The sequence below is a fragment of the Haliotis rufescens genome, unplaced genomic scaffold (genome assembly GCF_023055435.1).
Source record: "Haliotis rufescens isolate VD_foot unplaced genomic scaffold, xgHalRufe1.0.p SCAF_34, whole genome shotgun sequence".
Classification (NCBI taxonomy): Eukaryota; Metazoa; Mollusca; class Gastropoda; order Lepetellida; family Haliotidae; genus Haliotis; species Haliotis rufescens.
Genome location: NW_025964046.1, coordinates 2,949,432 through 2,975,707, shown reverse-complemented (window position 1 = coordinate 2,975,707; position 26,276 = coordinate 2,949,432). Strand labels below are relative to the sequence as shown.

The 26,276-nt window shown below is 44.0% G+C and overlaps 1 long non-coding RNA gene across 1 annotated transcript; it reads left to right on the top strand.

The window, feature by feature from the left end:
* Nucleotides 1-2,311: 2,311 nt before the first annotated feature.
* Nucleotides 2,312-13,583, top strand: LOC124148308. Its single transcript, XR_007217959.1, has 4 exons — nucleotides 2,312-2,409; nucleotides 11,735-11,806; nucleotides 12,133-12,207; nucleotides 12,746-13,583. It is a non-coding gene; the product is annotated as an uncharacterized LOC124148308 (long non-coding RNA).
* Nucleotides 13,584-26,276: the final 12,693 nt, after the last annotated feature.

Below are 26,276 nucleotides of genomic sequence, written 5' to 3'. Positions count from 1 at the left end.
AGAGACAGAGACAGAGAGAGAGAGAGACACAGAGAGAGAGACACAGAGAGAGAGAGAGAGACACACAGAGAGAGAGAGAGACACACACACAGAGAGAGAGACACACACAGAGAGAGACAGAGAGAGAGAGACACAGAGAGAGAGAGAGAGACAGTAGGAGAGAGTGACAGACGCAAACACACATACAACAATACACACACAATGTTTATATCCTGAATTATTCAAACAAAACCTTTTGGTGACATGCCATACAGAGAATGTCATGTTGTCCATGTTGTATCAGAGGGGGGAGACTGAGTCTGATAGGGACAGTGACTAACAGGACAGCTTGCACAGAAACAACGAAACAAGTTCCATCGAAATACAACGAATAGAAGTGCAGTCTTACAACAACGCTTGATCACACCCAGTGAGAATAGCATGGAATAGACGCACTCGGTGCTTGAACCAGCAGCTGATGTTTTGTTGTGACTTGTCAGCTTGTCCATGTACATCAGGCGTCGCCACTGGGAGACTGGCGTATCTATCCATTGAAATTTATCATTTAAGAAGTCACAATTAAACTTGAATTTGTCTTCACCAAGTGTTGACAGCTGAAACCAGTCTTAACGCAGTCGCATTCCATTGCCACCTGTGTATTGTGCCTTCGCTGGTGGGGACATTTCAAACAGCTAATATGAGGAGTTAAAGATCACACGAATCGGGTGTCCTTCTTTCAAATAGTAAACTATGCCATGCAAGATAATAGGTTTTCAGCAACCCATGCTTGCCGTAAAAAGTGACTATGCTTGTCGTAAGAGGCGACTAACGGGATCGGGTTGTCAGGCTCGCTGACTTGGTTGATGCTTCTCATCGATCCCAATGGCGTGGATCGAGTGCGGCGTTAAACAACAAACAAACAAATTTACCAGACTTACTTTGATAGTTTAAAAGCGTCGCGTGTTCTTTAACTTGAGTAGTATATTAAGCCATGACAGATAAACTATAGTAATATGAAATATTTGGGTTTTTCACAACTTATGTTTAAGTAGTTCACAATGTGGAATTTTCTGCCAATGACAAAACGTTAAAATATGGCTCTTGTTATTGTGCCTGGCACCTGGCACCGTTCCTATAAATAAAGAGACACAATCATTTCCATATGCAATAGGGGCGGTCGGGTAGCCTAGTGGTTAAAGCGTTCGCTCGTCACGCCGAAGACCCGGGTTCGATTCCCGACATGGGTACAATGTGTGAAGCCCATTTCTGGTGTCCCCCGCCGTGATATTGCTGGAATATTGCTAAAAGCGGCGTAAAACCAAACTCACTCACTCTGCCTACGGGGTTCACCTACACTAAATCAGAGCGAGTTGTGCGACCAGGTGCTTTCGCTGAGAAGATTGAAACTGCAAGTAGGAGACAGAAGCTAATAATTGTTTGTTTGTTTCTTTGTTGTTCAACGCCTCTCTCAGCAATATTTCAATCTATCTGATGGTGGTCCGTAAATGATCGATTCCGGACCAGACAATCCAGTGTTTGACATCGTGATCATCTATTCACGCAATTGGGATGCGATCACATGCATCAACCAAGTCAGCGAGTCTGACCAACTGATCCCGTTAGTCGCATGTTAGTAACAAGCATAGTCGCCTTTTTCAATTACGACACACATGGGATGCTGAAGACCAGTTTAAACCAGGATCTTCACGGAGCGTTCAACAGCTTATAATCCTTTTTAAGGTTTTGATGGTTTTGTTCAAAATCTACGTCTAGGGACACGCCATGCAAATACAATAGTGGTCCTGTTTTTTCACATAGTACACGTGTACACCTATAGGAAAACGTTATCATGTGTGTACACACATGCACGTGCATGTGCGCCTGCGTGAGTGCATGAGTGAGTGAGTGAGTGAGTGAAAGGGATGAATGCATTAATACACATTCTTCATCTCTTCATAGGGGCGGTCGGGTAGCCTATAGGTTAAAGCGTTCGCTCGTTACGCCGAAAACGCGGGTTCGATTCTCGACATGGGTACAATGTGTGAAGCCCATTTCTGGTGTCTCCCGCCGTGATATTGCTGGAAATTGCTAAAAGCGGCGAAAAACCATATTCACTCACTTATCCCTTCATCACAGCAGTAAATAAATGTTAATGACATTGAACGCCCCTGTCAGCAATACGTTTAGAGTATTGGACTGCTGTTAAGTAACGCACACTGATTGTATTTTAACAAACGTCACCAAGAAGGCACAAAAGCAGGCACGTCTCTCTTTGCGGTCCAATGCTCGGTTGCAGCGGCACGTCATATAAGACTGACACATGTTCACACAGACGTTCACACTGACAACTCAACACCAGCAGAGCAGCGTGTGGACTTCCCTCCCTCGGAGTCGAGCAATGCTGAGGATTACTTTGTTAGCAACGTCACGGTAGGTACACCAATACCTGCTCACCACAGGTTATATAAAAGCGAATTTTTAAAACATTTTTATAATTATAAGAAGTCTCTCCTAAACGCAGAGTCCATTGAGCGAGTCCGACTTATCCATGATCAGGTCTTTATGAATCACTATCAAATAGTGATGATACTACATGTTTGCAAACACAAACACAAGTAAAGGCATGTCAAGTGTTGCGCTGAAAAGAAACGGGAACATGTAGAGTACAAGTCATGGTTGTCACTGATTTGGCAATATCTGTCATGCACATTTTTAAAAGCTTTGACGAGTCCTTGAATGTTCTAACAGTGATCATGTTTTGTTTGTTTGTTTGTTTGTTTGTTGTTCTCTGTGATCTGTAAATAATTGAATCTGGCCCAGACAATCCAGTGATTGATATCATGAGCAAACGTGATACGATGACATGCACAAGCCAGGTGAGCGAGCCTGACCACCCGATCCCGTTAGTCGCATGTCCCGACAAGGATGGGTTGCTGAAGACCTGTTCCACTCCGGATTTCCACGGATTGTATAACTACAGTAAACTACGGTTATAACGAACACGCTTATAACGAACTGACGGATATAACGAACTTACTTTTTGGTCCCGACTATTTGCTGTAGTTATGCTGTATATATGTTTATTACGAACTACGGTTATAACGAACTAAAATTAGTAGTCCCTTTGAGTTCGTTATAACCGTAGTTTACTGTATTATTATAGTTAAAATTGAATTTGGAACCGAACGCGCAGCGTGAGGTTTCAAATGTTAAATTTAGCGGGGTTAAATCTACAAGTAACCTAGCTCTACATTGAAAACACAGTATGTTTATCTCCATTCTACCATGACTAAATAAATCGCGAACTCTTTGGTGTTAGCAAATATACTGAGTGAGGCGGCATGGGTTGAGCTCAGTGTTTTGAGTGGGTTATCGATCTGAATTACGGAATCACCAAACAAAATATGGTGCTGTATATACTCAAGCAGTTTGTTTACACCGTAACACTTCACTCGAACATATGACAGGCATTGAAAGCATATAAGTACGGCAACTTGGTAAGCTAACATGAGGTGGGCATCCCTCAAGAAAACAAAGCAAGATTTGCAAGGCTTTCGCTCTCCATTGCGCGTCACCATTATGACGTCATATCGCTCATTGTGACGCAAAATATATGACGCCACAGTCGTATATAGAAAAACGCCAAAATTCCAAGCTCTCTGTTGTCTCCAAAACGTAAATACATTCCCTTTGTAGATTTCTATCGTGTTTTCTGCACGAAATGTATTGCCACACATCCTTTGAACATTGTAGTAACCGCATCTGTGCATTTTGTAACCTGTAATTGTAGATATAATTATTTAAATATGCCTACCGACAATGACTGAAAATAGTACTATTCTATAAATATTAGCTTCCGCGGTGATTTCGGCCGTCAAACCAGCTGTTTCAATCAGAGGGGGTTTATTGTGATTTAATAGCCCCTGATTGACCAATCAGAATCGAGTAAATTCCCAATTCATGGTAAAATTTTCATTAAACCATCCGCATGTTATCCGCATGAAACCAGCGGACCACTGTAACTTGATAATGCCGTCATTAGCTTGTCGACGGGCCATTATCACGCCCGTTGTTAGGTGACGTCATAGGGTAGGGATAGGTGACGTCACGTTCAATAGTGACGCCATCTGGTTTGTTCCATGACGTTACCATATTTGTAAAAGTTGGTCAGTGACATTCGTGTTGATTGCAGTAAATGTTTCAAAACCGATATTGTTGTTTCTTTTTATATGATAACAAATTCCATCCATTTTAGCTATAATAACGGTAACGCTGTTTTTCAGGGCATTATCATTTGCAGAAGCCCTCGGTCTTTTCAACTGCCCTCCTTCGTCGGGCAGTTAATGGAAGACCTCGGGCTTCTGCAAATGATAATGCCCTGAAAAATAGCGTTACCCTTAAATCACTGTGACGTAGCCATTAAACATCGTTACAAAGTTGTTTTCCAAAAGAAGTTTCATGTTTTCAGGATATATGTAAATAAATATGAAAACGAGTCGATCATTAATAAGTCCCCGTCGACAAATAGAGAATCTCACCCGAGTGTCTTTTGATATCAAATATATCAACACGAGTTGATAAAAGTGGAAAATTTCCGAGGCTTGCCGAGATTTTATTTATCATCCAACATCATTCTTCCAACTTTTTCAATTTGTAGACAATAATTAGCAGTGTCTTCAGTGTAAAAAGTACTGCTAACAGCTTCAGTAGCAGAGCCATTAGTGATGTCATTTGATTGTGACGTCATGGTAACCAGTGACGTCACAATGGTCTGCAAAGCATTGTGATGTAATTTCATTGCAGCGATATCTACAGTGTAGATATCGCTTGATCTCATCCAAGCGATATCACCTGTGGGAGCCAGTTTTGGATGATAAAAGACAGTTAACGCCTTGCTAAATACCTTAGTTTAAGTTTGAAACTGATAAAAAACATTACAATTCAATATCATCAAGTAGTACCAGCTTAAACCAAGTAACAGACCACAGCTTGATGTAAGAGGATGCATTCGTCTTCATCTCAAAGTATAACCCTATTTCTGTAGATGTTGACATCTACATGTACAAAAGGTATATTCAGTTGTGTACAATCATTAAACAATGACCCCTGACGATTCGGGATAGAATTGGACTTCAGCAAACCATGCTTGCCCGTAAGAGGCGACTAATGGAATCGGGTGGTCAGACTCGCTGACGTGGTTGATGCTAGCGTCGTGTCCCAATTGAGTAGATCAAGGGTCATGATGTCAATCACTGGATTGTCTGGTTCAGACTCGATTATTTACAGACCACCCTCATATAGCTTGACTATTGCTGACTGCGACATTAAACAAAAACAAACAATTATTAAACATTGAAATAATTTCAGAGTTGCAACAGTCAGAAATTTAAGTGTCACTTATGTTTATCGTATATTGAAAATCATTAATTGTCTGCAATGAACAGTTTACACTGGACATTTCATTCTCTAATGCTCTGTGCTGCATCTTTGTTCAAAATATATATATTCTAAAGAAGCCCGAGATATAATATATATTTCGAAGCAATATTCCAGCAGCTCCGGCCTTTTGTGTTTACTTTTCACAACTTTTGAGATACAATCGAGCATGCTCTTTCTACCAAGATTTCAAAGAGCGTCATACGACTCTTCCGCAGAAGTTGTTTGATCAAGGTTACACACTCAAGGTTTCAGTAAAGCTTTTAAAAAGTTTTATGGTCGACATGTGGAGGACATTTCCTAATTTGACGAATTAGTGACAAAATTTTGTCTTGTCCCATATGTTGCCGTGTGTTCTCATGTGAACAATTGACTTGCCTTTGCATGTGTTTGCGACGGGTGGGGCAGGATACGATCACCTCATATCATGACTATTTGATAGTGGTTCATACACACATGCTCATGATATAGCCGGAATCGTACAATCGACTCTGCTTTATGCAGAGATTTCTATTGGATATTGAAATGGTTTTGTCGCTTTATTTAAAGGAATACATTAAATGAACAGGCTTCGCCTAAGAACTGCCTATACTAATGCACGCCATTAAAAGCAGCAACCATACATTCAACGTGAATCCCATTGACGTGATAGCCATTGATGTAATGGTGAAGTTAAACCAGAAGAGATTTCTATGAGATAAGTTGATCGTGACAGGTGCGAGGAGCACACTACTGCCGCGGGAACATCCCCTCCTGCATAAGGCCTTTCATGAGGTTTTCCTTGGTTTACGGCACTGGCGATCTAAAAAACAGAATGGCTTGTTGTATACCACTGACGGTGAAGATAGCTTTGACAATAAAAATATTCCAAGAGATATAAAATATATGTTTTCTAATGATACATCATTACAAGGACAAAAACAGGACAAGAAATGTGTATCACCTACTGACCCAAATCAAACTGAAAAAGATCCACAAAAAAATGAATTTACCAAATTCTACCTCCAAATGTTTCACTATCAAAATGTGTAAACGAAAAATAAATATTGCCTTAGTTTGTACTTGTTTCACGACGTTGAGAGTGGGCATGTTTAGGCGAGCAGGCGAAGTTTTGTCAGTGTTATTGCACAGTCTTTGTTATGCGTTCACTAACTATGTCTTGCAGAGCACAATACATAAGCCAGACCCGTGAAGATTCCGGGGTAGAATAGGTCTTCAGCAACCCATGCTTGCCATAAAAGGCGACTATGCTTGTCGTAAAAGGCGACTAACGGGATCGGGTGGTCAGGCTCGCTGACTTGGTTGATGCGTGTCATCGTATCCCAATTGCGTGGATCGATGCTCATGATATCAATCACTGGATTGTCTGGTCCAGACTCGATAATTTACAGACCGCCGTCATATAGCTGGAATATTGCTGAGTGCGGCGTTAAACATCAAACCAACCAACCAACAACATAAGCCAAGGTGGTCGGGTCTGACATTTTTACATACTTGGTTACCGAGAATAACCTGTTATTCTGTGTCACGATTCTTCGTCCTTGCAAGAGTTAATAAGCACAAGTTCCCAACGTACGGAATGTTATTTGACTCGTCATTGGTATTTGGTATTTAATGATTTTAATATCTTTGTATCAAATTAATTTGTTCTTAACCATTGCCGAAGCAAATAACTGTGCAGGAAAACAAATATGGACTTGACTTCTTCTGACTGTCACTGTTGACAAGAGCAACCTTCATTGTGTCCGACAGGTGGTCCACTCTCACAGTGACTGTCCATGTCGAAAAGGGCAACCTTCAGTGTGTCCGACAGGTGGTCCATTCTCACAGTGACTGTCCATGTTGACAAGGGCAACATTCAGTGTGTCAGACAGGTTGTCCACTCTCACAGTGACTGTCCATGTTGACAAGGGCAACATTCAGTGTGTCAGACAGGTTGTCCACTCTCACAGGGACTGTCCATGACGACAAGGGCAACATTCAGTGTGTCCGACAGGTGGTCCACTCTCACAGTGACAGGCCATGTCGACAAGTGTAACATTCAGTGTATCTGATAGGTGGTCCAATCTCACAGTGACTGTCAATGTCGACCAGGGCAACCTTCAGTGTGTGCGACAGGTGGTCCACTCTCACAGTGACAGGTAATGTTGACAAGGGCAACTGTCGGTGTTTCCGACAGGTGGTCCACTCTCACATTGATAGGCCATGTCGACCAGGGCAACCTTCAGTGTGTCCGACAGTTGGTCCACTCTCACAGTGACTGTCCATGTCGACAAGGGTAACATTCAGTGTATCTGACAGGTGGTCCACTCTCACAGTGACAGGTAATGTTGACAAGGGCAACTGTCGGTGTTTCCGACAGGTGGTCCACTCTCACATTGATAGGCCATGTCGACCAGGGCAACCTTCAGTGTGTCCGACAGTTGGTCCACTCTCACAGTGACTGTCCATGTCGACAAGGGTAACATTCAGTGTATCTGACAGGTGGTCCACTCTCACAGTGACAGGCCATGTCGACAAGGGCAACCTTCTGTGTGTCCGACAGGTGGTCCACTCTCACAGTGACTGTCCATGTCGACAAGGGCAACCGTCAGTGTGTCCGACAGGTGGTCCGCTCTCACAGTGACAGGCCATAACGACAAGGGCAACCTTCAGTGTGTCAGACAGGTGGTCCACTCTCACACTGACTGTCCATGTCGACAAGGGCAACCTTCAGTGTGTCAGACAGGTGGTTCACTCTCACAGTGACAGGCCATGTTGACAAGGGCAACCTTCAGTGTGTCAGACAGGTGGTCCACTCTCACAGTGACAGGCCATGTCGACCAGGGCAACATTCAGTGTGTCCGACAGGTGGTCCGCTCTCACAGTGACTGTCCATGTTGACAAGGGCAACCTTCAGTGTGTCCGACAGGTGGTCCACTCTCACAGTGTCAGGCCATGACGACAAGGGCAACCTTCAGTGTGTCCGACAGGTGGTCCACTCTCACAGTGACTGTCCATGTCGACAAGGGCAACCGTCAGTGTGTCCGACAGGTGGTCCACTCTCACAGTGACTGTCCATGATGACAAGGGCAACCCCCAGTGTATCTGACAGGTGGTCCCTTCTCACAGTGACTGTCCATGACGATAAGGGCAACCTTCAGTGTATTTGACAGGTGGCCCGCTCTCACAGTGTCTGTCCATGTCGACAAGGGCAACCTTCAGCGTGTCTGACAGGTGGTCCACTCTCACAGTGACAGGCCATAACGACAAGGGCAACCTTCAGTGTGTCCGACAGGTAGTCCACTCTCACAGTGTCTGTCCATGTCGACAAGGGCAACCTTCAGTGTGACCGACAGGTGGTCCACTCTCACAGTGACTGTCCATGTCGACAAGGGCAACCTTCAGTGTATCTGACAGGTGGTCCACTATCACAGTGACTGTCCATGTCGACAAGGGCAACCTTCAGTGTATCTGACAGGTGGTCCACTCTCACAGTGACAGGCCATGTTGACAAGGGCAACCTTCAGGGTCTCCGACAGGTGTTCCACTCTCACAGTGACCGTCCTGACGACAAGGGTAACCGTCTGTGTGTCCGACAGGTGGTCCACTCTCACAGTGACAGGATGTGTTGGTTGGTGTTTCCGATAGGCGTTCATCTCTCACAATGACAGTTTATGCTGACCTAGAGAATCTTCAGTGTGTCCGATGGCTGTAGGTGCAGTATGGGTAATGCAGTATAACAGAGGCAGTACATTTTAAGCAATACAACATTTATCGTGCATCAGTTTACAATTAACGGTACACCAACAGTTTAAAGGACCACAGGGTCATCGGGGCAGATACGATATTACCCAAATGCCTCAAATACGTAAGGTTGCAAACTGTATTAGCTGACACACAATGCTGTTCTGTTTGATGAAGTTAAAATCAATCTCAGTTCTCGCTACCGCTGAACAAAGATCTGAGGACATCCCATTACGGGTCACGTCAGAACGACCTTTCATCCGACCAATCAGAGCATCGCTTACCAGATTATGAAAGTGACAGTCGGAATGTGATTTCTGATCATGCAACCTCGAAAGCTTTAACTACGAACGATAGTTACGGGCTTAACGACCGTATCCATACAATATAGACCATATGTCAGCCATTCAAGGATGTTCTTTTGTTCAGGTTTCAAATTGTAATCGAGATATTGTCAAAATACGTTTCGAAGCGTTGTCGCCAATTTGAAATTAGTGCCGTAAAGCACAAGAAAGCTGCCTTCTGATTGGTCATTCCATTGGTCGGTCAAAGTTCGCGCAAGGTCGGTCTGACGTGACCCATAATGGGATGTTCTCAGATCTTTGTTTAGCGGTAGCGAGAACTAAGATCTGATTTTAATGAGATTGGATGAAGTTATTTAATGATTTATTGAAATATAAATATGTCTAAACAGGAAGAATACGTGTCCTGTCATGCTTAATGACGTACGTCCAATGACACACTGTGTCTTATATTTGGTTTCAGTTGATTTTACATCCTGGGTTTTGGGCGACTGGGAGTTCTTGTTGACATAATTTTGAAGCAACAAGAAACCAAAACCGTCTAGTGCCAAATTATCATGGAGCGTTTAAAACATCAACTTTTGATTATTTGTCACAATCACTTGTCAACCATGACTGTTTTAGATTAAAGGGGGATTGATTCTTGTGATCGGCTACGGAGAGACAGATAAACCGATGGCGGACCACCAGTTGGATGAGTTTAAGAGATGGCTGCAAAAAGAGGGCTTCACCGACCGATCTGTTGCCAAGTTGCTGCTGGGAGGATTCACTGACTGTCGCAAGCTGACACGGTGGGGGGTATGGGGGTTAAGATGTGGTGTGTGGGGTGTGGGGTGGGGTGTTTGGGGTGTGGGGTGGGGTGTGATTCACTGACTGCCGCAAGCTGACACGGTGTGGGGTATGGGGTGTGGGGTGCGGGGTGGGGGGTATGGGGGGTAAGATGTGGTGTGTTGGGTGTGGGGTATGGGGTGTGGTGTGTGGGGTGTGGGGTGTGGGGTGTGAGGTGTGGGGTATGGGGTGGGGAGGTGTGGGGTGTGGGGTGTGGGGTATTGGGTGTGGGCTGGGGGTGTGTGGGGTGTGGGGTGGGGAGGTGGGCCTTAGATTTTGTATTGAAATTAGGTATATGTTTTCAGGTACAACTACAAAACCAGATATTTCTTTATCTAACACCAATGAGCCTGAATATTTACCAGTAAATCCCTAGTATGGTGATCTATCTTGGCTCCTGTGGATGTATAGCCCAGGTTTCATGTTATGCCACCAAGCAATGGGGAGATATTTGTAATGCTCGCACGCTAGTTTCTGTGATAATCTAGTTGCTGTCCATCGTCGTTAAGGTTTTGCAAATATTACTAATGTATAACCTTTGCTAGTCACGATATTGCTCAATGTCTCTATTTACCTATGCTTCTGATAGCCATTTGTCACTAGCTGCTGGAACCCTAGTCAGCTCAGTGACTTGGTTAATGCATGTCATCCTGTCCCGATTGCGTAGAACGATGCTCATTATGTCAATCACTGGAATGTCTTGTCCAGATTCGTATATTTACAGACCACAGGCATGTTGGTGAGTGTGGCGTTAAACAAAAAAACCAAACAAAGCTATTTGACACGTCTTTTGTTATTGGTGCAGTAACAAATGGCGGCGTTGGGCATCTCACTATCAACGTGGCTGGAGCCGTACATGATGGCATGGGACACAGGATCAGTGGGGGCTGTGTTCCTGATGACAAGCGAAGATGGTCGCAAGAACCTCTCACCACAGCAGGTTAACCCTGTTATCAGTACCTGCTGTAAAATACATGCATCTGTACCCCTACAGTTTTCGAAAAATTAGTCCTGTTAAATTTCTTAACGATTTTTCTTGAAGCAATTCACCCTATCACTTACATTATCTCAATGGCTAGTGTCTTTGAATGAGGTAAACTTGTCAGTTGTCCTTGTGACATTAATGTTATCCCCAATATTTTTCATCATACTGGACCACATCCGTGGTCTAGTGGATACAACGTCTGGCTGGAGATCGGAATATCAGTGGTTTGATTCCCGGCCGCGTCATAGCAAAATACGTTAAAGATGGCACATATAGTTGTTGTTGCCCTACCTGCCGCAATGATTTGGCCTTATGGTCATGCTGATATTAATCATTTTCTCCTAAATGAAACAATCAGTAACAAAATATTTTGTTTGCTAGGCAGCAAATTAAACAGAAACTGCCCGGTACCCTGCACATGGCAGATTCCAGACGTTGTTGTCTTGTCCATGTTGTAAATATGATATTGTTTCTCCAGTGTCGATTGAAGCAAAGGAATCGGACGTACATGAAAATGACACGCCTCTGACACCTTCTCATGATCATGGGGGTAAGACTGCTGATTGACGACACATTTTGTAACTTGAGTCGTTTGCAGAGACCCACTCTGTCCTTCTGTTCAGGAGTGTTTTTGTCTTAATTTTCGCTTGAACGAAATATTGAATGTTTTACGGGCAGTTATGGAAACATGTAATGTGGACAGCCATGACAATGTTTCACGGAATTAAGTCAGTAATGTAAAATGATATACCAGGCTCGTCGTCTATGTAAAAACAAAAATAAAAAGCAAATAAATCCTCTTGTACCCGTGGTTATTTCTGTTGTCGAAGCAAATCACATGTCAAGTTTCAAACAACATCTTATTCTTTTCTGCAGCCTCGAGTGACGAGCACGCTGATGAGCATGGGGGCACAGCATCTTCTGATGGAGAACCTGGTGACTATGAGGGAGGTGAGGGCAGCTGGTTGCATTATGATGCCAATGTTGAGAATTGTTATGTTTCAGAAACTGTGTCATAGTGAAGATCTTAGAGGAAAACATTTAGTTTTTTCAACTTGAAATTTGGTACGCCTACACTGCTTCTACTAAGGATAACATGAAGAAACAGTAAAAGTTCATATTATAGATACACAGACTCCCTCAGTCCACACAGACATCATGTTGCTTGCACATGTAGAGAATTCCTGTTTCTGTTGGGGGCACGGGTGGCCCAGTCGTCTAAGGCGCCGCGATTCGCTGTGCAGAGTTGCGTCCCCTTGGACACGCCAGAAACCTATGATTGTGGGTTAGAATCCCGGTTCACCCCGATTATGTTTCTACGTTTGTCAGCACCATACCCGTGCTTGTGGGTTTCACCGAAGTGGTAAACGTCTGAGACCTGCATCACTTCGGGCTTTCCTCCCACATTAAGCTGACACGCCGTGATATAACTGGAATACTGTTAAAAGCGGCGTTAAACCAAACTCACTCACTCCTGTTTCTGTTACAGAGTCACAGCCTCCCTCAGTCCACACTGACCTTCATATTGCCTGCATGAGGGGGGACCTGGCGGGGGTCCGACACATCTTGTCTCAGCATCTGATGGACATAAACAGCAGGGGACAGGTGGGCTGGACACCTGTAATAGAGGCAGCAAGGATGGGGAACATAGAAGTGATGGAACTGCTCGTGAGCGAAGGAGCTGATGTGTCACTGGTGGATGATCGCGGTGACAATATTCTGCACTTGGTCTGTTTTCAAGGAAATTTAGAGATGGTCAAATATATCCTCTCGAATAACATGGCGGACATCAACAGCAAAGGAATGTATGACAGAACCCCTGTGATTTGGGCAGGCGGATGGGGACATAGGGAATTGTTGGAATTTCTTGTAAATGCAGGAGCTGATGTGTCTGTGATGGAGGAGACAACGTCCTTCACTGGGCCAGTGGTAGTGGACATCTTGAGACGGTGAAGTATGTTCTGTCACAGGCCATGGCACAGATCAACAGTAGAGGACTATTTAACACAACAGCCGTGATGAGGGCGGTGCATGGGGGACATATACACGTAGTGGAGTTCCTTGTGGGGAAAGGAGCTGATGTGTCAGTCGTGAATGATTTTGGGGACAATATCCTTCACAAAGCCTGTGAAGGAGGACATATGGAGATGGTGGAGTATGTCCTGTCACAGACCATGGCTGACATCAACAGTAGAGGACGAGATAAGTGTACACCCGCGATGAAGGCAGCAGCTTTGGGACACAGAGAAATAGTCGAATTACTTGTGAATAGAGGAGCTGATTTGTCTCTGGTGGACAATTACGGTGACAATATTCTGCATACTTCCTGCAAGACCTTGAGATGGTGGAGTTTGTTCTCTCACTGGGCATAGTTGACATCAATGCCAGAAACAATTCTGGGAAAACAGCAGCTATGATATCAAGTAAACCCTCTTTGAAGGATCTTCTTCAGTCACGTGGGTGTGACGTGAAGTAGTTGACATTGGACAGACAACAATTGTAGGATATAAGTGGTGTCAACACCGTGCATCATCGTGTAGTCAGTCCTCTAGATGAAGATGTCCATGAAGTGTAGTAATAGAACCAGCGGGTTGAGTCGTTTTGTTTGTTGAGACTTGATATAGATGTACCTAACAATGCATATATAAAGTAAAATCGCTTCCGGGGCGGTCGGGTAGCCTAGTGGTTAAAGCGTTCGCTCGTCACGCCGACGGCCCCGGGTTCGATTCCCGACATGGGTACAATGTGTGAAGCCCATTTGTGGTGTCCCCCGCCGTGATATTGCTGGAATATTGCTAAAAGCGGCGTAAAACCATACTCACTCACTCACTCAAATCGCTTCCGAGATGTCTTTGTGAATCATTGTCCAGTTCAGTGAATCTTAGAAATTGAAATATATCGCATATAGCACAACAGACACTGTTTGTAACATTTGTCCAACATTTGGAACCTTCACCCGTCGTTGTTTGTATCATCCATCCTGCTCCACCGAGATGACGTCAGATAATGCCTACAGATGAGCATTGGGCCAACATCGGGTCACCATTGGCCCAACATCAGACAATGAGTATCAAGCCAGTACCAGACTCGCATCGCAGCGGATAGCAAATATCCGTCGAGCATTGGTCACTATCGGGTAAACGTTGGTCAACGACCATCCGTCCAGGCTTGTCCAGCATCAGGATAAGGAGGGGATAACGACCATCAGTCCAGGCTTGTCCAGCATCAGGATAAGGAGGGGATAACGACCATCAGTCCAGGCTTGTCCAGCATCAGGATAAGGAGGGGATAACGACCATCAGTCCAGCATCGGCCAGGAGGGGATAACGTGATAATCAACCCACTATTGACTTGTGGCCATAATTGACCCATATTTCCATAGGACATGATTGTTATTGGTTGCTTTGAATAGTGATGTTTTAACTTTGAAATAATTGTTGAATGATTTTATTATTAATTATTATTAATATTTTTAATTAATTTATGTTCTCAGTTTCGTGCCGGGGTGTAACTCGATAGTGCAATCTTTGATGGGGTTAGGCTGGGATATTGTACCGAGATTGCATTTTACAGTAAACCTCGGTTATAACGAACTCAAAGGGACTTCTAATTTAAGTTCGTTATAACCGTAGTTCGGTATAAGCATATATACAGCATAACTACAGCAAATAGTCGGGAGCAAAAAGTAAGTTCGTTATATCCGTCAGTTCGTTATAAGCGAGTTCGTTATAACCGTAGTTGACTGTATATCAGTTACAGCTACAAACACTTATTTTTCTATCTTAACTTTAGTGCCTGAAGAAAAGAACATGTCATCAATGTCATCTTGTGTCAGGCAATTTCTTCCTTTTTTCATCTGTCTGGGGCAGAATTTAATTTTTTAAATTGTCGGGGACAATTTCTTTTTTTTAAATGGTCTGGGACAAAAAAAAATTTTCGTTAATACAAAATGTAAACCTGTGTTTCTGAAAAGCTCACAACTTATGTGCGGCATGCTGGAGTCAAGTAAAAAATGCACAGACATGAATCGACGAGTTTGTGTTTTTCACGAATAAAAGGAAGTAACAAAGTAAATGACACCATGGAAATGGGACAATTTGTTCAAATTACTAGCCACAATAAGTAAATAGTTTAGCTATATATTCTACCAGCCTGTATTAGTGAATAGTTGTCCTAATTTGTATTTTGTATAATTAAATCACTTAAATTAATATCACTTGATAGAAATGTTTGTTCAATATTTTTCATTAATAAACAAACAAATGAAGTTGTGCTGTATTGTTTTCAAGGGTACAAGAGCACAGGTAACAACTAGCACAGGTAACAACTAGCACAGGTAACGACTAGTATAAACTGCCCCAAAGGCAGCGCCTGGTATACGGTGCCCCTTGGTGCAAGGTCGTTGGGAAGTTAGATGTGAACTGAGGTGAGATGGGGTTTAACGTCGCGTCCAAGATTATTGCACTTATATAGCGACGTGCATGTATGTGTGTGTGTGGGGGTGTGGCTGCTTGTACTAGTCCGGACTGATGCCGATTTATAGTGCTAGCTCACTGAGATACCATGCCGCAGTTTAACATGAATACCCCACTCAGACACAGTATACTGACTCCGAGATGGGGGCTTGTTTTAGCCCCATAATGCCGTGCGCCGGACAGGGTAACAACAAGTACCATCTTTTAACGTTTTTTGGTATGACGCTGCCGGGGATCGAACCCCAGACCTTCTGCTCTCCGGGCGGACGCTCTACCACTAGACCACGGAGACGGTCAATACATTGTCAAACTAATTTGATCAATAATTTCCTTCTATTGAAAGGATATTCATATTATGCGGTGCTGGTGATTGCAAGTTCATAGATATCAACACCTTTTGTGCCAATGTTACATAATACTAAAATATTGTTGTAGGCTTTAAGTGAGGGATTAAAAACAACACATACGTCTTCACATTGCACATGGATATACATGGCACTCGGTAATGAGAGATACGTCTACACATTCCACTTGGATATACATGGCACTCGGTAATGAGAGATACGTCAACACATCGCACATGAATATACATGGCACTCCGTTTTGAGAAATACGTCTACACATTGCACATGGATATACATGGCAGTCGGTAGTGAGAGATACGTCTACACATTGCACATGGATATACATGGCACTCTGTAATGAGAGATACGTCAACACATCGCACATGAATATACATGGCACTCCGTTTTGAGAAATACGTCTACACATTGCACATGGATATACATGGCAGTCGGTAGTGAGAGATACGTCTACACATTGCACATGGATATACATGGCACTGGGTAATGAGAGATACGTCTACACATTGAACATGGATATACATGGCAGTCGGTGATGAGAGATACGTCTACACGTTCTACATGGATATACATGGCAGTCGGTAATGAGAGATACGTCTACACGTTCTACATGGATATACATGGCACTCGGTGATGAGAGATACGTCTACACATTGAACATGGATATACATGGCACTGGGTAATGAGAGATACGTATACACATTGAACATGGATATACATGGCAGTCGGTGATGAGAGATACGTCTACACGTTCTACATGGATATACATGGCAGTCGGTGATGAGAGATACGTCTACACGTTCTACATGGATATACATGGCAGTCGGTGATGAGAGATACGTCTACACGTTCTACATGGATATACATGGCACTCGGTAATGAGAGATACGTCTACACATTGAACATGGATATACATGGCACTGGGTAATGAGAGATACGTCTACACATTGCACATGGATATACATGGCAGTCGGTAATGAGAGATACGTCTACACGTTCTACATGGATATACATGGCAGTCGGTAGTGAGAGATACGTCTACACATTGCACATGGATATACATGGCAGTCGGTGATGAGAGATACGTCTACACATTGCACATGGATATACATGGCAGTCGGTGATGAGAGATACGTCTACACATTGCACATGGATATACATGGCAGTCGGTGATGAGAGATACGTCTACACGTTCTACATGGATATACATGGCAGTCGGTGATGAGAGATACGTCTACACATTGCACATGGGTATACATGGCACTCGGTGATGAGAGATACGTCTACACGTTCTACATGGATATACATGGCAGTCGGTAATGTGAGATACGTCTACACGTTCTACATGGATATACATGGCAGTCGGTAGTGAGAGATACGTCTACACATTGCACATGGATATACATGGCAGTCGGTAGTGAGAGATAAGTCTACACGTTGCACATGGATATACGTGGCAGTCGGTAATGTGAGATACGTCTACACATTGCACATGGATATACATGGCAGTCGGTAATGTGAGATACGTCTACACATTGCACATGGATATACGTGGCAGTCGGTAATGAGAGATACGTCTACACGTTCTACATGGATATACATGGCAGTCGGTGATGAGAGATACGTCTACACGTTCTACATGGATATACATGGCAGTCGGTGATGAGAGATACGTCTACACGTTCTACATGGATATACATGGCACTCGGTAATGAGAGATACGTCTACACATTGAACATGGATATACATGGCACTGGGTAATGAGAGATACGTATACACATTGAACATGGATATACATGGCAGTCGGTGATGAGAGATACGTCTACACATTGCACATGGATATACATGGCAGGCGGTAGTGAGAGATACGTCTACACATTGAACATGGATATACATGGCACTGGGTAATGAGAGATACGTCTACACGTTCTACATGGATATACATGGCAGTCGGTGATGAGAGATACGTCTACACGTTCTACATGGATATACATGGCAGTCGGTGATGAGAGATACGTCTACACGTTCTACATGGATATACATGGCACTCGGTAATGAGAGATACGTCTACACATTGAACATGGATATACATGGCACTGGGTAATGAGAGATACGTCTACACATTGCACATGGATATACATGGCAGTCGGTAATGAGAGATACGTCTACACGTTCTACATGGATATACATGGCAGTCGGTGATGAGAGATACGTCTACACGTTCTACATGGATATACATGGCAGTCGGTAGTGAGAGATACGTCTACAAATTGCACATGGATATACATGGCAGTCGGTAGTGAGAGATAAGTCTACACGTTCTACATGGATATACATGGCACTCGGTGATGAGAGATACGTCTACACATTGCACATGGATATACATGGCACTCGGTGATGAGAGATACGTCTACACGTTCTACATGGATATACATGGCAGTCGGTGATAAGAGATACGTCTACACGTTCTACATGGATATACATGGCAGTCGGTGATGAGAGATACGTCTACACGTTCTACATGGATATACATGGCACTCGGTAATGTGAGATACGTCTACACGTTCTACATGGATATACATGGCAGTCGGTAGTGAGAGATACGTCTACACATTGCACATGGATATACATGGCAGTCGGTAGTGAGAGATAAGTCTACACGTTGCACATGGATATACGTGGCAGTCGGTAATGTGAGATACGTCTACACATTGCACATGGATATACATGGCAGTCGGTAATGTGAGATACGTCTACACATTGCACATGGATATACATGGCAGTCGGTAGTGAGAGATACGTCTACACATTGAACATGGATATACGTGGCAGTCGGTAATGAGAGATACGTCTACACGTTGCACATGGATATACATGGCAGTCGGTGATGAGAGATACGTCTACACGTTCTACATGGATATACATGGCAGTCGGTGATGAGAGATACGTCTACACGTTCTACATGGATATACATGGCAGTCGGTGATGAGAGATACGTCTACACATTGCACATGGGTATACATGGCACTCGGTGATGAGAGATACGTCTACACGTTCTACATGGATATACATGGCAGTCGGTGATGAGAGATACGTCTACACGTTCTACATGGATATACATGGCAGTTGGTAGTGAGAGATAAGTCTACACGTTCTACATGGATATACATGGCACTCGGTAATGTGAGATACGTCTACATATTATACATGGATATACATGGCACTTGGTAATGAGCGATACGTCTTCACATTGCACATGGATATATATATGCCCATTTGTCGTGTCTCCCGCAGTGATATTGCTGGAATATTGCTAAAAACGGCGTAAACCTATACCCACTCATTGACCCATTCCAACCATCTGTATTCTAGGTCTTATGAAAGTCATCAAAGATCTCATTCTCAGATGTGAACCTATCCGAAAATAACTCTTTATAACTTTCGTCGACGTTAACGCCATTCGTGCTTGTGCGTGCGGGCATGTGTGCGTGCGTGCATTGTGCATGTGTGCAAATGTAAAGCTGTGCACTTTTTCTTGTTCCAATTTTCTGTACTACTGTTTCAGCCCGCGAGAATCTGCAGAAGATGGGGGTAATTCATCACGTGCGTGTCTGTCACCCGGGCCGTGCAGAACGCGATTGCTTTCCCCCCGACTCGGGATGATTCCCGGCTCATGGATGATTCCCGGCTCATGGATGATTCCCGACTCATGGATGATTCCCGACTCGGGATGATTCCCGACTCGGGATGATTCCCGATTCATGGATGATTCCCGACTCATGGATGATTCCCGGCTCATGGATGATTCCCGGCTCATGGATGATTCCCGGCTCATGGATGATTCCCGACTCATGGATGATTCCCGACTCATGGATGATTCCCGGCTCATGGATGATTCCCGGCTCATGGATGATTCCCGGCTCATGGATGATTCCCGACTCATGGATGATTCCCGGCTCATGGATGATTCCCGACTCATGGATGATTCCCGACTCATGGATGATTCCCGGCTCATGGATGATTCCCGACTCATGGATGATTCCCGGCTCATGGATGATTCCCGACTCATGGATGATTCCCGACTCATGGATGATTCCCGACTCGGGATGATTCCCGGCTCATGGATGATTCCCGACTCATGGATGATTCCCGGCTCATGGATGATTCCCGACTCATGGATGATTCCCGACTCGGGATGATTCCCGACTCATGGATGATTCCCGACTCGGGATGATTCCCGACTCATGGATGATTCCCGACTCGGGATGATTCCCGGCTCATGGATGATTCCCGACTCGGGATGATTCCCGACTCGGGATGATTCCCGGCTCATGGATGATTCCCGACTCATGGATGATTCCCGACTCATGGATGATTCCCGACTCATGGATGATTCCCGGCTCATGGATGATTCCCGACTCGGGATGATTCCCGACTCATGGATGATTCCCGGCTCATGGATGATTCCCGACTCGGGATGATTCCCGACTCATGGATGATTCCCGACTCATGGATGATTCCCGACTCATGGATGATTCCCGGCTCATGGATGATTCCCGACTCGGGATGATTCCCGGCTCATGGATGATTCCCGACTCATGGATGATTCCCGGCTCATGGATGATTCCCGACTCATGGATGATTCCCGACTCGGGATGATTCCCGACTCATGGATGATTCCCGACTCGGGATGATTCCCGGCTCATGGATGATTCCCGACTCATGGATGATTCCCGACTCGGGATGATTCCCGACTCATGGATGATTCCCGACTCGGGATGATTCCCGGCTCATGGATGATTCCCGACTCATGGATGATTCCCGACTCGGGATGATTCCCGACTCATGGATGATTCCCGACTCGGGATGATTCCCGGCTCATGGATGATTCCCGACTCATGGATGATTCCCGACTCGGGATGATTCCCGACTCATGGATGATTCCCGGCTCATGGATGATTCCCGGCTCATGGATGATTCCCGGCTCATGGATGATTCCCGGCTCATGGATGATTCCCGACTCATGGATGATTCCCGACTCATGGATGATTCCCGACTCGGGATGATTCCCGACTCATGGATGATTCCCGGCTCATGGATGATTCCCGACTCATGGATGATTCCCGACTCATGGATGATTCCCGACTCATGGATGATTCCCGACTCGGGATGATTACCGGCTCATGGATGATTCCCGGCTCATGGATGATTCCCGGCTCATGGATGATTCCCGACTCATGGATGATTCCCGACTCGGGATGATTACCGGCTCATGGATGATTCCCGGCTCATGGATGATTCACTGTTGAGATTCGAACTCGACCTTCCGTCAAAGGGGCAGCAGGCGTTGAGAGAAATGGGGTTTCAATGACCCGATCTGACTTTGTCAGTATGAAAAAACAGGTTTGACACCTTCCCTGCAAAAATGGAAATCCATCCTTCTCCTGCTGGGAACGAAGAGGAGATGGGGTAGCCTAGTGGTTAAAGCGTTCGCCTGTCGGCCGAAGGTCCGGGTTTGATTCCCCATGGGTACAATGTGTGAAACCCATTTCTGGTGTTTCCTGCCGTGATATTGCTGTAATATTGCTAAAAACGGCGTAAGACCTCACTCACGCACTCAAACTGCAGCGATAGAGCAACGTCAAAGCGGCGTAAAACTATATTCACTGTGGAACAAGAACAACCGACAGTCCTAACAATGAATCATTGTTCATCCTCGATTATCCCGTTTGTTTCATAACTCCATCATATGATGATAAATGGTAGTTGTCCCAGAAAAGTATTCGAAGACGGAGTTTAATTAAAATATTATTATTTTTTAGCCTTTAACAAGTAACGTCAACATCAGAAAGGTGTTAATTACTGTCGGCCATCCTACCAGGCTGACACGTGACAATCGACTGTACATTCAAATGTCGTGACGTCACAGGTAGAAGCCGGGAAATTGGGCGTTAAGCCAGGTACGGGTAGCATGTACAACTCCGTATATGTAGACAGTGGAGGACCGGCCTTAAGATGGACCAAAGTAGAAATAAGCCTGCCGGGGGCACACTGTTCAGATTTATTTTCACTAAAAGAAAACTAATAGAAGCAGTCCACATTCGCCGCCACAAGCCATCAATCAACAGAGATCAAGGCTATTTCATCCCACCCGCCTACTATGAACTCATCAAGAAATAATCACTTATCCTGTTTATTGGCTTCATGTCCTATTGGCTTCCACCTATGTGTTCTCTGTCCATCGTGTTGTGACACCATCATCCCTTTGTTGTCAACACCTACCAATGTTATCCCACTCATGTATGCAATTGTTGTTACTGTTAATCCTCCATGCACCTACAATATATATTCTGTACTATGTCCCTCATTCATATGTTACTGGAATGTCAAGACCATGCCCCAGCCTGGGCTAGGTTAAAACAAGAATTGCAGTTAGATCCGCTATCTGTCATAGATCTCCTAAAGCCAAGAGATGCAATAGCGAAGGCCAAACTAACTATTTCTGAGAGATGGACAGCTACTCGAACGTATATAAACAGAGCAGCCAAGGATAAAAATGAAATCATATCAATATAAGAAAATAGAAATCATATCAATACAAAAACAGAAATTATGTGAAGACCAAACTCACAATAGATAGGTGTACCCTACTCACACACAGGAGTCCCAAAGAGGGACAGGTCAGCCGAAATTGCCTAGGCAAAAGGCGACCTCTTAAACACTTAATGCAACAACAACAACAACCTCATTCAGTCTTGCTTGACAACGGTATAATGATCTATACCGAAACGTCGCTTTTCACAGTATTAAAGAAGTTGCTATCCATAAAATTGTGTCTATCTTGTCATGTTCAGATTTGTATTGAGACCAGTTCGAATGAGACTTTTGCACAAAATAGCCGTCGGATCACATCACACTTTTCTTCCATGCAAGCGGGATAGAGGGTTACCCCTAATGTTGAATGCGGCACTGCTCTAGATGACGGCGGCGTGGAAATAATGGACCACGGACCAGACAAACCAGTGATTGATAAATTGATAAAATGATGTTATGACCAACAAACATCAGGTACGATGGCATCATCAACCGAGTCTCCTCTTTGCTTCCGAGACCGCCTCCGTGGTCAAGTGGTAGAGCGTCCGCCCGGAGAGCGGAAGGTCCGGGGTTCGATCTCCGGCCGCGTCATACCAAACGACGTTAAAAGATGGTACTTGTTGTTACCCGTCTGGCGCTCGGCATTAAGGGGCTAAAACAAGGACTGGTCGGCTCGTAGTCAGTATACTGTGTCTGAGTGGGGTATTTATGTTAAACTGCGGCATGGTATCTCAGTGAGCTAGCACTATAAATCGGCATCAGTCCGGACTAGTACAAGCAGACATACACACACACACACACACACACACACACACACACACACACACACACACACACACACACACACACACACACATACACATGCATGCACGTCGCTATATAAGTGCAATAATCTTGGACGCTTAATCACCTTCGCTTCCGACCAGCATGGGTTCTTGGGGATCAATTCTAACCCTGGATCCCTTCGAAGATTGTTCTTCTTATAAGTTCCTTGGGATTGTGTGATCTTCACACGCCTAGTTTGGGTTCTGTCTTTGATCTACACCTTAATGTTTTACTGAAAATGTGTGTATAATTTGTTTTCGTTGGCTGAGATATTGTCGATACGTTAAATATCAAAAGGTTCTCTCAATGCAGCTTTATTTAAATCCATTGAAATCCGTGTGCATATGTTAAAACGTCTATCACATTTTTCTCGAATGTTTTAAAAATAACGCTTCTAGAATTTCATTGTATAGCAATATTTTATCAGTTGGAGGTCACAGACAAATCTTTATGGTGATATTTCATGTTCATTAATACATAACATTTATATATTTAAAAATATATTTTAAAAAAATATTATGTCAACAAAATGAATTGATTAACATAAAGTGGATATCTCATTTGTCGAATGAAATATCATGTTTCTCTCCTCGAGTGACGGGGGAAATGAGATATTACCACGAGTGAAAATATCTCCTTGCCTCAGTCACGAGATGAATGAGTGATTGAGTGAGTATGGTCTTACGCTGCTTTTAGCAATATTCCAGCAATATCACGGCGGGGGACACCAGAAATGGGCTTCACACATTGTACCCATGTCGGGAATCGAACCCGGGTCTTCGGCGTGACGAGCGAACGCTTCTCGTTTAACTTCACCATTACATCAATGGCTATCACGTCAACGGGATTCGACACGTTGAATGTATGGTTGCTGCCTTTAATGGCTTGCTTTATCATAGGCAGTTCTTAGGCGAAGCGTGTTCATTAAATGTATTCCTTTAAATAAAGCGTGAGTGAGAGAGTGAGTGAGTGAATATGGTTTTACACTGCTTTTAGCAATATTCCAGCAATATCACGGCGGGGGACACCAGAAATGGGCTTCACACATTGTACCCATGTCGGGAATCGAACCCGGGTCTTGGGCGTGACGAGCGAACGCTTTAACCACTAGGCTACCCGACCACCCCTAGTCACGAGATGAGAGAAACATGATTTTTCACGAGATACTCTTCGTGTCGTTGTCTTTCGGAAAATAAATTATCTCATTTCAAATGTAAATCCTTGAGGCGTCAATTCTCCCTACATAACAACCTCCACCCACACCCACCCCCACCCCCACCCACACAACTTCTAACCATACATTTGGATATGATTATATACAAAATCAACTTCAACAAAACATATTCTTGTAAGCCACGAGACCGCTTGACGAGATAAATGAGAAAATTACAGTTTATCACGAAACATTTTCGAGAGGAAAATAAACGGCATGAAGCGATATTAGCGCCATAAATGACCAAATGTCATTGTCAATGTGGAACAAACGTAAAAGGAAGTCAATAGTTTGTGTACGGGCGAGACAAATACGATAAAAGGAGACAATGTGAGGGGAAGTAACTCTTGTATGACAATAGTTCTGTCAAAGTGTCATGTTCACTGCAATGAAATATCAATTTTTACGTTCACTGCAGTAAAATATGAATTTTTACGTTCACTGCAATAAAATATCAATTTTTACGTTCACTGCAATAAAATATCAATTTTTACGTTCACTGCAATAAAAAAACAATTCTTACGTTCATGCAGAGAAATATCTTTTTTTACGTTCACTGCAGTAAAATATCAATTTTTACGTTCACTGCAGTAAAATATCAATTTTTACGTTCACTGCAGTAAAATATCAATCTTTACGTTCACTGCAGTAAAATATCAATTGTTACGTTCACTGCAGTAAAATATCAATCTTTACACGTTCACTGCAGTAAAATATCAATTTTAACGTTCACTGCAGTAAAATATCAAGTGTTATGCTCACTGCAATTAAAAATATCACTTTCCACAACTTCATAAAGTCAGTCTTTCACACTGAAGTATATAATCATTATATTTACAAGTTCTTCTCACAGACATCTTGTATCTAGCAGCCTCACAACAATTATCAACTTTAACGTATTTGGTATGACGCGGCCGGGGATCGAACCACCCATCTTAGGTCCTACGGGTAGACGCTCTATCTAGTCGACACATACGAGGACGGAGCCATGGTTCAATCCCGGCCACGTCATACCAAAATCCGTTAAAAGATTATACTTGTTGTTACCCTGCCCAGCGCACGGCATAAAGGGAATAAAACAAGGACTGGTTGGATCGGAGTCAGTGGTATCCATGTTAAACTGCGGCATGGTATCACAGTGGGCTAGCACTGTTAGTCACACGCACGCACGCACGCACGCACGCACGCACGCACGCACGCACACACACACACACACACACACACTATATCTATTAAGTGCAAGAATCTTGAACGCGACGATTCATCATCTCAAAGTATGGAAATTTCCCGCTTTGCCATCGGAAATCAGGAGGAGATAACTCCTGCAAGACTGTTGTCAATATACGGCCCTTCATTCAGATGCATGCACTAGTCGGTGAGTGAGTGAGTGAGTGAGTGAGTGAGTGAGGTTTTACGCCGCTTTTAGCAATATTCCAGCAATATCACGGCGGGGGACACCAGAAATGGGCTTCACACATTGTACCCATGTCGGGAATCGAACGCACTAGTCAGTGTCCCCTCACAGCTTTGTTTGTTTATTTGTTGATCACC